Raw genomic sequence first — 11,396 nt, 5'->3', positions numbered from 1 at the left:
ACAAAGAGTAACCTTACAACTCCCTCAAGAATTATACCCCAAATTCTTGAGAACACTCTCTCTCAAAGAGAAGAATACAAATTTCACAAACTTACAGAAAAAAATCACTAGGCAAGATATTTGCACAATTCTAGAACAAAGAAAGAAAACTAAAGAATGAATACAATTGAGTACAAATGATGTTCTTGAAAGTAAAATGAATATTGAATGAAAATAGGCTTGAAATGCTCAACCTTGAGGTTTAATGTTTTCTTTTTGATTCTCTAGCTTCTCTTCTTAATTGTTGTTGATCAATGGCTTCATAACTTGTTTATATACACCTTTGATTGATTTTGAATGTTGAAGATCATTGGTGAAGTCAATAGAGCCGTTATGGGGTGAAAAGCATTTAAAAATCTGTTGGGAGCATAGGTGTATCGGTATACTCTCTAGGTGTATCGGTACACTCAGTGTAAAATTCAAATATTTCGACTGTTGGTTAACCTAGTGTATCGGTACATCCCAGGTGTTTCGGTACACTAATTACATTCGATGTTTCTCGGAGCCAGGAGTATATCGATACATTGGTTGTGTATCGGTACACTAATTACATTCGATGTAGGGGGTGTATCGTACATACAATAGTGTATCGGTACATCCCTTTGTAAAAAAAAAATTGGTCCGATTAAGGTTCGAAATACTTTGTAAAAATTGTTTCAAAAATAGTTTAAGACTAAAACACAATTTTACACTTAAGTAAGGATTAAAATTAACATTTGAAAACTTGGAGTAATATTTTGATCTTCGAATAATTTACTCGAATATTAATTTTGAAATTGAATATAAAATCTTAAAATTCAATAGTACTTTATTTGTTATATCGAAACATCAAAATGTTTTCAACAGAGATCATGTCTCAAAAAAAGATATAGTTCTAGAGTATGTAGATACTTTGCATCAAGTAGATGATATTTTTACAAAGCCTTTAGACAAGGAAAGACTTTGGGCACTTAGGAGAGAATTAGGTCTAACCAACCTACCTTGACTTTGTGTTTAAATAATTTATGCACTTTTATGATTTTATGAAAACTGTATGCAATATGACCTCTTTAATGCCTTCTATGCTATTAGTTAGGGGGAGTTTATGACTTTTATGGAAATTGACAATATGTTCACACTATGTTAATTGTAAATTTGTTTGCTTGAACATATTTGCTTTTCCTATTTAGAGTTGCCTACTCCACTATTAATGTTTTAAAATATGCATTTTTTCTTTTATTTACTGCATTTTTGGACCATTCTGTGCATTTAGTACAAGTATTGTTCATCTGTACCGATATTGTTCTTCGTCAGTATCGATAATGTTCATAATGTACCGATACCGTTTTTGCAGTCTCAATAGGGTATCGACATATCGATACCATCAGAATTTTGCTTTATAATATCATACTCCCCTCAAAGTACGGATCCTTCTGGTCGAGTTTTGCATTATATTTCCCTAAAAATCACATTTTTTTACTTTTCCCTTTCCTTTCTCAAGTGCAACCAAAACCCTCCATAACCCCCTCGAAAATTTGCTTCATTCCATCATTTTGGAGTCATTTTGTGTTGTTTTTCATCATTCTTACCTGCTAGCATCATAAATTCGTGCATTCATATCCAATTTAATCTCAATCCAATTTTTCAAGGTAATTTTTTTAAAACCCTAACTTTTTCTTTTCAAATTTAGGCTTAGTTTTAGTTAGTTTTTGATTAAATTAGTGAATGAGCTTTACTTATTTTACATTTCTACATTATAATCTACATTTTTTAACTACATTCGAAATTCTTTAAATTTATATATTAACACTATTTTCTTTTTGGCCCATTATTATTTTTTTAAAATTTAATTTCTTTATATCATGCCTTGAATTGTGGACTCATATTGAGTTTTGGGATTGATTGGTTACATACATATATATTGTTTTTCTTTGCAGGTTTTACTTTATCCTGACCCTTACTATGTCTCATAAACACCCTCGGTCATCCTCCTCTTATGCTAATCCACCTCCTAACCCTCCGCCAAACCCTAATTCAAATCAAAATGAAAATAACCATCATGAAATCTTGTTTTAATGAACTTAATTGTCAAAACCTTTATTCACAATATATTGATCATTTTGAATCATATGTCTTTAGGGGTGAGCATCTCCCTTATGTTCCGCTATGAATGCCATTACTTTTAAATATCTTCCCTGTTTCAAAGCTTGGAAATTTGATAACACTTTAAAAGTCAAACCTATTGTTTATCACCAACTCATCCTCAATTTTTATTCCAATGCAGTTTGTGTTCAAAATGAAGCTCTCACTCATACCGAAAGTATTCATTCCTATCTTTTGGGGAATACATTACTCTTGATTCTGAGTCCATCACCCATGCTTTTGGCCTTGAAAACACCGGTATTGATAATAAACGAAACTCTGTCCCTTCCTCCTTAGAAGTCAGGAAGATCGTTAGTGTTCTTGATTTTCATGAGAGGTTCCTTCATTTGATCATCTCTTGGTGGTTTCGACCATCCGGAGGTAAATATTCTTCTCTTTGTAGCATTGACATTTGGTGGCTTCACTCCTTTCAAGAAAATAAAAGAATTAACCTCGCTCAAATCATCTTCGGTGAATTAGTGGACACCATTAACCATATTTCTTCTAAGCGGGTTGAATATCTTATTTAAGGTTGTCTTCTTAGCAATTTCTTTCTAAAAGTCGATCTTCGAGTCGATCTTGATGTTGTCATCCTTTTGGTGACCCATATTGATCTCACATCTCTTCGTAAGTCGGAATGGACTAAAGTTGGAGACAATTGTCAAAGGAAAAGCAAAAGAGGCGTCCAATACAAGTTCATCTCGAGTGGCTCAAACTCAAGACGATGATGTATTGCATGACGTTGGCAATCTAGTGAATCGCATTTTCGACGATCCTTCTAGTGCTAGTGGTGAGATGCTTCCTTACCTTCAGTCCATGATGGAGACGCTGGACTTGATATTTCCTTCTATGGAGTCTCACTTTATTGCTTTGGGGACTCAGGTATCCGAGATAACTTCTCAGTAGTTGGCACTGCAAGCGATACATGTGGATTCCTGACAAGACATCTTTGTTCGATTCAATGTGGTGACTGATAGGCTCGATGCTCTCTCTCGAGACTTTGCTTCTTTTCGCGCACCTCCTTCAGATCCTGATCCTCCATCGAATGCCTAATCGTTTTGCTTTGCTAGTTGCATTTTAGTTGGTTTTGCATGTCATACTTTGAATTTACTCATGGGTGATTTTCTTAGACTTTGATATTTTGGATTTGGTGTTTCTTTTATGTTTAAGATAGTCAGATAAATTTTTTATAATATTTTGAATATTTTCAGCCATGTTTCCTTTTATTGTGACCATGCCCACAACCTATGGATATTAATTATGTTGACTAACTTGTTTGGCCTTTTGATCTTCACAGCTTTATTATTTATCTTGTTTATTCTGAAACTTATCTTTTTGATTTAACAAAAAGGAGGAGAAATGTTAGAGTAAGGGGGAGAATTTTTTCAAGAAAATCTTAAAATTCTTAAATGTTTTGTTATATCAAAAAGAGGGAGATTGTTGAAAAGGGTTTGATATTTTGATATACCAAAAATTGTTAAATAAGTTTCACAAATTTTAAGATTATATTCAATTCAGACATTTGAATATATAAATTATTCTTTAAAGTTAAAAGGTCAATTTTACCCTTCACTCTACTGAAAAATTGAGTCTTATACTGGAAATAATTTTGAAATAATTTTGAAATAATTTTTACTAAGGGTTTTGAACTTTAATCTAGTCAGAAATGATTTTTAAGTATAGTAGTATCGATACTACAAGAAAAGTATCGATACTGTTCAATAAGTATCGATATAGATATCGAGGCTAAAGCCCAAAATTATGAAGTAGTGCCGATACTGATAAGGCAGTACCGATACTGTTAAGGCAGTACCGATATTGTATGCAAGTTTGATAAAACATAATACTAAAATAATATCAATAATATACATATCGATACTACTTAGTATAGTAGTACCAATACTACCTTTTTGGTTTTGAATCTGTCAAAATTTCAGTATACTCAAATGGTACCGATACTATATACAGTATCGATGCTACTGAATATAGTATTACCAATACCCTTGTAACATTATCGATACTAGAGTTTCCCAACAATCATATTTTTGTATTTAATGCAGGGAGTATCGATACTGAGAGACTGAGTATCGATACTACAAGCTTCTGGACAACATTTAATGCGGGAAACTACATCTTAATGGCTTTATTCACTCCCACAAAAACCCAAACGGTTGGAATTAATTGAGGGAGTATAAAAACAAGATTCCAAGAATTTGAGTGAGACACGAACCAAGTGATCTCCATGGTAAAGAAATTGTTGTTATTCCTTGAGTACTCGGGTTCGACCATTATATATGTCAGTCGTGTGAGCGTTCAATATCAAAAGGATGAGAGTTTATCTTTAAATAGATATTACCTTATTTTTATTGCCTAAGGATGGGCATGGGTTGGGTTTCGACCAACCCGACCCGAATATTGTACATTCTTCACCCAACCTGACCCGACCCAAAAAATATATACCCTTCACCCGACTTGAATCCGACCCGACTTTTTGAAATAAAATCTGAACCCGACCCGACCAGAAATAATAATAAAAATATTATTTTTATTCAATAAAAATAATGATTTAATTGAAAAAAAATTATATATAGATGGGTATTATTGTAATTATTCATAAATATAAGATAAAATTATATTTTTTCGGTCAAGTCAGTCGGGTATTTTTCAACCCTAAACTCAAATCCGACTTGAACATCACCTTTAAAAAAAATCTGACCCAACCCAAACTCAAAATTTTAAAAAAAAAAATCTACCCCATCGGGTTCGGATCTCATGCCCATCCCTATTATTTTTTAATATTAATAAAAAGTAGAGTGAGAGAAAAGATTGATGGATGGATGGACGTAGTGTGGGTTTTACAGGGTTATATTCGGGCCTAATTTTGAGGTTAGTTGGTTGTAGGCCACTAGGCCTAATGGGATTTGGGCTCAAATTTAATATATTTTATTAATTTTATATTTAGATGTCTTTAATATTTGTTTAGATGATAGTGAATTCAATAATAAATATCTTAAAACTAAAAAATTTAAAAGTCATTTGAAACAGGTACGCTTTTGTAAAAATAAGGTATTGATTTAAGAATTAAACTGAAATGAATGTTAATCTAATAATTAATTCTTTAAATAATATTTCAATAAAAATCTCCAAAATTAAAAAAAAAACATTCCTCTCTGATAAAGTATCAAAAAGGAAAAGTCAGTTTCTTTGGTCAAAATGTATGCAGACTTTGTGAACACAGGAACTCAGAGTGAAAAATCAAAGAAAAGGCTGAAAAAATAGCAGCAGCAGCAGCAGATTCTAGTGTAGGCGTGTATATATGTATCTCCCCAAGAAATCTCATATAAATACTATTATTATTCACATTTTTCCCATTAATTTATTTACAAAATCATATGAAGGCTACACATCTTTCTAAATCTTTGACCAAAGATTATTAGAGTTGAAGAAGATTAGCCCTTTGCTTGCAGCTTTCGGCGTTCTTTCTTCCCTTCATTGTTGAATTCTCTTAAAAGAAATCTCTTAAACAAACCTTCAAACTTTCTTTATTAATCCTAATAAAAACAACATAATCCGTACTTAGCAACGTAAAGAAACAAGCTAAAGCCTTTTTCTTTATTAAAACTCTCTCTCTCTCTCAGCCTGCTCCAATTGTCCAAATCCATTACCTCACCAGACCCCCCTTCTCGTTTCTGGGTAAGTGTCCTTTCTTCTCTTCTTTGTATTTGTTGAAGTTCTAAGTCATTTTTTCTTTAGATCTTCTTGCTCTATTTGCCTTGAATTTGAAGATCCCTTTGTTGGTTTTGTTGTGTTTAGATCAGGGCTAATTGTTTTAGCATTTTGGGTTCTTTTTTGTTGGGTTTTTTTTTTCATTGTTTATTATGGATTTATGGTAAACTGAAAAGATGAACAACTGGGATTTGTGGCTTTTGTTAAATTGGTGGTGAGATTGTAATTTTAGCTTGTTTGATAAAGCATAACACTTTAGTCTGTATATTTTGATTCTAAAGTTCCATGGAAAATTTGGGGAGGCCTGATAATTATGGGGTTAAAGAGATCAGTAAGTTAGAAGCTTCATAAAACATGTAAAAGGATGGTGTCTTGATTGTGTGTGTTATGTTGAGTTAAGATATGAGCATTCATGGATTGTGTATGTTTTTCACGTGTAAAGTGACTTGTAATTTGATCACTGATTTGCTGTTTTAAATCCGAGTTGCAATCGAATCTAACATGCTATATAATCTATGCTTCCTCTTGTTTGAATGTTTTGTCGATCTAATCCATGTTTCCAGAACTATAATTTTGCTCAAGTATCCAGGACTATAATTTTGCTTAGATTTGTGGTTTTGAACTTGTTTTAAAGCATGGAAAAAGCCGGGATCGAACTTAGGAGGGGCCAAATTGCTAACATAAAAAATATAAGGGCTTATTAAGTATTTAAACTCAAAATTTGGGGGGTGCATGAAAGTTTCTGAAGAACAATCAAGTGGTTTTTGATTTTTTACTCGAGGTCACTTGTAAGGAGGATGGCTCTAACCATTGTTGGCTTTCAGCTTAGGTCGGCTTAAATATGTGATCGTAGCAAATGCTGTGGGTTGCGAGGACAAATAAGAAGCTTTTTTTGATATTGATTCATGCATCTTCTATGCTGTCAACTTTCTAGACAATATGGGCTCACTTTGCAGCAAGAACCGTCAGTATACAGAATCGGATGCTGAGGAGAACGCACAGGTGGATGTCATATCTTGATGTAGCTTTGTTTACGTACTATGTAGTCTTGTTTGATTCATAGTTTGTACTTTTGCAGGCTGCTGAAATCGAAAGGAGAATCGAACAAGAAACAGAGGCTGAAAAGCATATCCAGAAGCTTCTACTTCTTGGTGCGTACAACTTAGACTGTTTTGCTTGGTGTTACATAGTTTGACCGTGTTAAATTCTCATTCTTAACGGTTAAGGACATTGGAATCATATGTAGCCTTATGTTTGTTTTCTGCAGTATCCAAATTTACGGGAATGAAATGATTATAATTAATGTCACGTGCTTTGTGTATGGAAAATTATCTCTCTTAGTCGGCGTCCTTGGGGACTTGGATATGCATACCGGTGTTGTAACTATTTGTTTTTATTTCATGGCCTGTGTTGCTCAATTTTATTTTATTTTAACCGAGATCCGTGAATGATTCAAATTCATTTGTTTTTAAGGTGCTGGTGAATCAGGGAAGTCAACAATTTTGAAGCAGGTAAGATATATCGTCAGCCCTTTATTGAATATGTGTATCTTTGTTATATTTAACATGACTTGTCCGCAGATAAGGCTTCTTTTCCAAACCGGCTTTGACGTGGCAGAGCTAAAGAGCTATGTATCAGTCATCGATGCCAATATCTATCAGACTATAAAAGTACGGAAAACTGAAAAGGGTGTGTTGGTTATTTCCCTTTTGTATATAAATATATAATGGTGGCTGGTGTTGGTAATCTGTGTCGAGAAGCTTACTTTCTGTTAATGAGAGCGATTTTATACATACACACTTTTGAATTGTGTTTTACATGGCTCAACAGATTCTATATGACGGATCGAAGGAATTTGCTCAAAATGATGTCGATTCTTCCAATATGTTTTATCCGGTGAAAATAAGGTCTGCATTCCGATTGGTTTCTTTTCTTTTTCAAATAAATAATCTTTTGATCCGTGTTCAAGAAACTATATAAATTTGTTCTCTTTCAGGTTATTGGAGAGAAACTATCGGAAATCGGAAGCAGGTTGGATTTTCCACGCTAAATAGAGAACTCGCAGAGGAGATAGGAGAGCTCTGGAAGATTCTGCAATTCAAGTAATCACTCTGTCTACGAACGATATAAAGCTAATTTTACTATATCCGTCGCATATTTGATGTTAGGAGGTTGGTTGATGGTACATTTTATTACTTATTCACTCCATATCCACTTGTAGGAGACCTATACCCGTGTAATGAACTTCAAGTTCCGGATTGTACTCATTATTTCATGGAAAATTTGCAAAGATTGTCGGATGCAAATTATGTCCCAACAAGGTATTTCGAATTCGGAATTCTTGAAAAAGTTCGAGTAGTGCAGGAATATGTCCTGCTCCAACAAGATGAGAATGCACGAATCACGAATCTGTTTGGTATTGCAGGAGGATGTTCTATATGCAAGAGTTCGTACAACCGGTGTGGTAGAAATCCAGTTCAGGTGAATTTCTAATCCCTCCTTTTCCTCTGCAAATGCATTACTGAGAAGTCGGCGATCATTTTGACACAATCTTTGCACATTGTAACTTAAAGATGGCAAATCGATGGTTAGATCATAGATACCGGTAGTAACTCATGTTGCCTATCACCTCTGATCTGAAGCCCTGTAGGGGAGAATAAGAAAAGCGGCGAAGTATACAGACTCTTTGATGTGGGAGGCCAGAGAAACGAGAGAAGGAAATGGATCCATCTCTTTGAGGAGTTACAGCTGTGATCTTTGTGCTGCTATTAACGAGTAAGATCCTTTTTCTGCTTTTTTCCATCTGCAAAGCCGTGTCGTCTGTCAGCCAAGCAGTCTTTTGTGTCGATGCTGAAATTTAACCTCATAATCCTTGCTGTTTAAGGTATGATCAAACTCTTTTCGAAGATGAACAGAAGAACCGGATGATGGAGACAAAAGAACTCTTCGACTGGGTTTTAAAGCACCATGCTTCGAGTTTTCTTTATATTATATACGTACGTACACATATGTATATTATAAGAACCCAAATTTGACATATTCGAAAAGAAGGTTCTAAAGGCAAGTCCATCGGAACAGTAGAACGTTTTCCAGATGTTGAAAACTTAGCATTACCACAGACTTTGATATATTCTAAATTATGTAGGTTCCGTTAAACGTATGCGAGTGGTTCAAAGACTACCAACCAGTTTCAACTGGAAAACAAGAGATTGAGCATGCATACGAGTAAGCGTTTTTCTCCAGTTGCCGAGAATTAATTGATTTTCATCCTCTTGACAACTTTCTTTCTCCAGGTTTATAAAAAAGAAATTCGAGGAGTTGTATTTTCAAAGCACAGCCCCTGATCGAATAGATCGAGTCTTTAAGGTCTACAGAACCACCGCCCTCGACCAGAAGGTCGTGAAGAAAACGTTCAAGCTCGTGGACGAGACTTTGAGACGGAGAAATCTCTTCGAAGTGGGGTTGCTGTGAGTGCAAAGATTGGTTGTAACGTGATCAGATTTTGGATGTTCCATGGTTGGGGGAGTAGCATATTGTCACGCCCCCAGAACTTCGACGCCGACGCTTACACCGATGTCTCGGACCCAAGTTTCTAGCCCGTGACAATATCATAATCATATGATTATCATATTTTCATCACGAGCTAGAGTTTTGGGTTATTTTTGGTATTAATCCTCTTTGCTTTTATTTGTTTTGAATCTCCATGATTCTGGACTATGGGATTGTTCAGAGGAACAAAGGAAACATGCTATTCTTTCTATCCTACTATAATAGCAATTGTTGTTTATAATAGACTCATATCGACGTTTGATGATGTTTCATAAATCCCGATTTCATTTCGAATTGTAGGATAAAAATCACATTAGTCTATTAAAGTTCAGCTCAGATATACTGCCATTCTTTGATAGAAAATGATATTCTTTAATAGAACGTATGTAAATAATTATATAATCCTAGAACGATTATTTTGTATTTTTTTTTTGGGGGGGGGGGTAAAACGGAGAAACAAAACGTATGAAACTAATTAGAATCCCGGAGTATATTTGCCAACTCCACCGCGGTTCTGGAAAGTAATTAACACCAACTGGAGCACATTGACTCAACGCAGTCAAACGATCAGCAGCCATGTTCTATTCCCGAGTAACATGTGTCATCTTCGTCGTCCATTCTCTATTCCGAAGCTCGAGTATTAAAGTAACCAAAGCATTGCCTCCAAGAGCATCAGACAAATTGTTGTAAATCCTGAAAACTTCCTTTTCAATTTCAATCGGACGAAACCAGGTCTCCAAGCATGAAAAGTAAATCATGAACCGCCATAAGGACTGAACATCTGCCAAGGCTTCTTGAAAATCCAAATATCCAGTCCCAATCTGAGTTCTGCAAAATACCACCGGAAGCCGCCATTTTATCACTCATTCGAACGGCACTGTCCGAATTCGCCTTCATCCACCTTATGCGAGGACGAATCCACTTCAAACGGTCTCCTCTCGGCACTGGATTATAATCTGCATTTTCAACAATACTAACCAATATCTCATCAATCAACGGATTACAACAAATACTAATCTCATCTCTTTGCACGTGCTCGGGATTAAAAACATTACATCGAAGCTTCCAAAGGAACCAGCAGTAAACAGCGAGCCGAACCTCCCAGATATCATTCGTATAAGCGACTACATTCTTAGTTTTGAGATTTTGTTCCAGCCATTTGTCAAGGGCTAAAGAGATGTACTCACTATAATTTTCCTATCGAATAACCCCACTCCAAAGCTGTGTAGCCATTCTACAACATCGTAGGATGTGATCTACATCCTCTATTCCTTGACTACAAATCTAGCAGTCATCGGTGGTGGATATGTGACGTCTCATACGTTCAGCATTCGTGAGAAGACGGTTCTGCCCATCAAGCCATAGGAAAACTTTAATTCTTTGAGGGACTTTCAAACTCCAGATGAGCCTCCAAACTGATCGACTAATGGCAGTTTCGCTCTAGGATATGGTATTATACGCAGACTTGGTTGTAAATCTCCTATCGTTCTCCCATCTACAACCAAGTGTATCTGAACCCAACCAAGCTTGAGGTGGTTGAACAGCCGCAATGTGATGGATAATATAATCAAGGAGCAGTAGTCTAATTTTCGGCCCATATCAATCTCTTGATGGAAGCACCATGGCCAAATTGGCCCATTACGGCAAGTTCGAAAAATTATTTAGCTCATTAGGGCACCCAAATATTTATTTTGAGATCTACGACAAATTGAACAGTCCCCATGAAACGCATGACGAGTTCTATGGGATATACTTTTTTTAATGGGCCGTGTCAGGTAGGCCCCACAGCCTGATTTAAAAAAATTATTGAGGGACTCGTCACACCGGCGCGACGAGTCTCAATAATTTTTTTTATTTTGTAATATTTTAAAAGAAAATTAAAAAAATATATATTTTAATGCTATGGAACTCGTCACGCCGACGTTACCATAACTTAGAGTATCGGTACTACTACTCTAACA

At 35.2% G+C, this 11,396-nt stretch overlaps 1 pseudogene; it reads left to right on the top strand.

Moving 5' to 3' along the window:
- The first annotated feature begins 5,506 nt into the window (after positions 1 to 5,506).
- On the top strand, positions 5,507 to 9,684 carry LOC120173551 (annotated as a pseudogene).
- Positions 9,685 to 11,396: the final 1,712 nt, after the last annotated feature.

The sequence above is a fragment of the Hibiscus syriacus genome, unplaced genomic scaffold (assembly GCF_006381635.1).
Source record: "Hibiscus syriacus cultivar Baekdansim isolate YM2019G1 unplaced genomic scaffold, ASM638163v2 tig00111957_pilon, whole genome shotgun sequence".
NCBI lineage: Eukaryota > Viridiplantae > Streptophyta > Magnoliopsida > Malvales > Malvaceae > Hibiscus > Hibiscus syriacus.
This window is presented reverse-complemented; position numbering and strand designations above follow the sequence as displayed.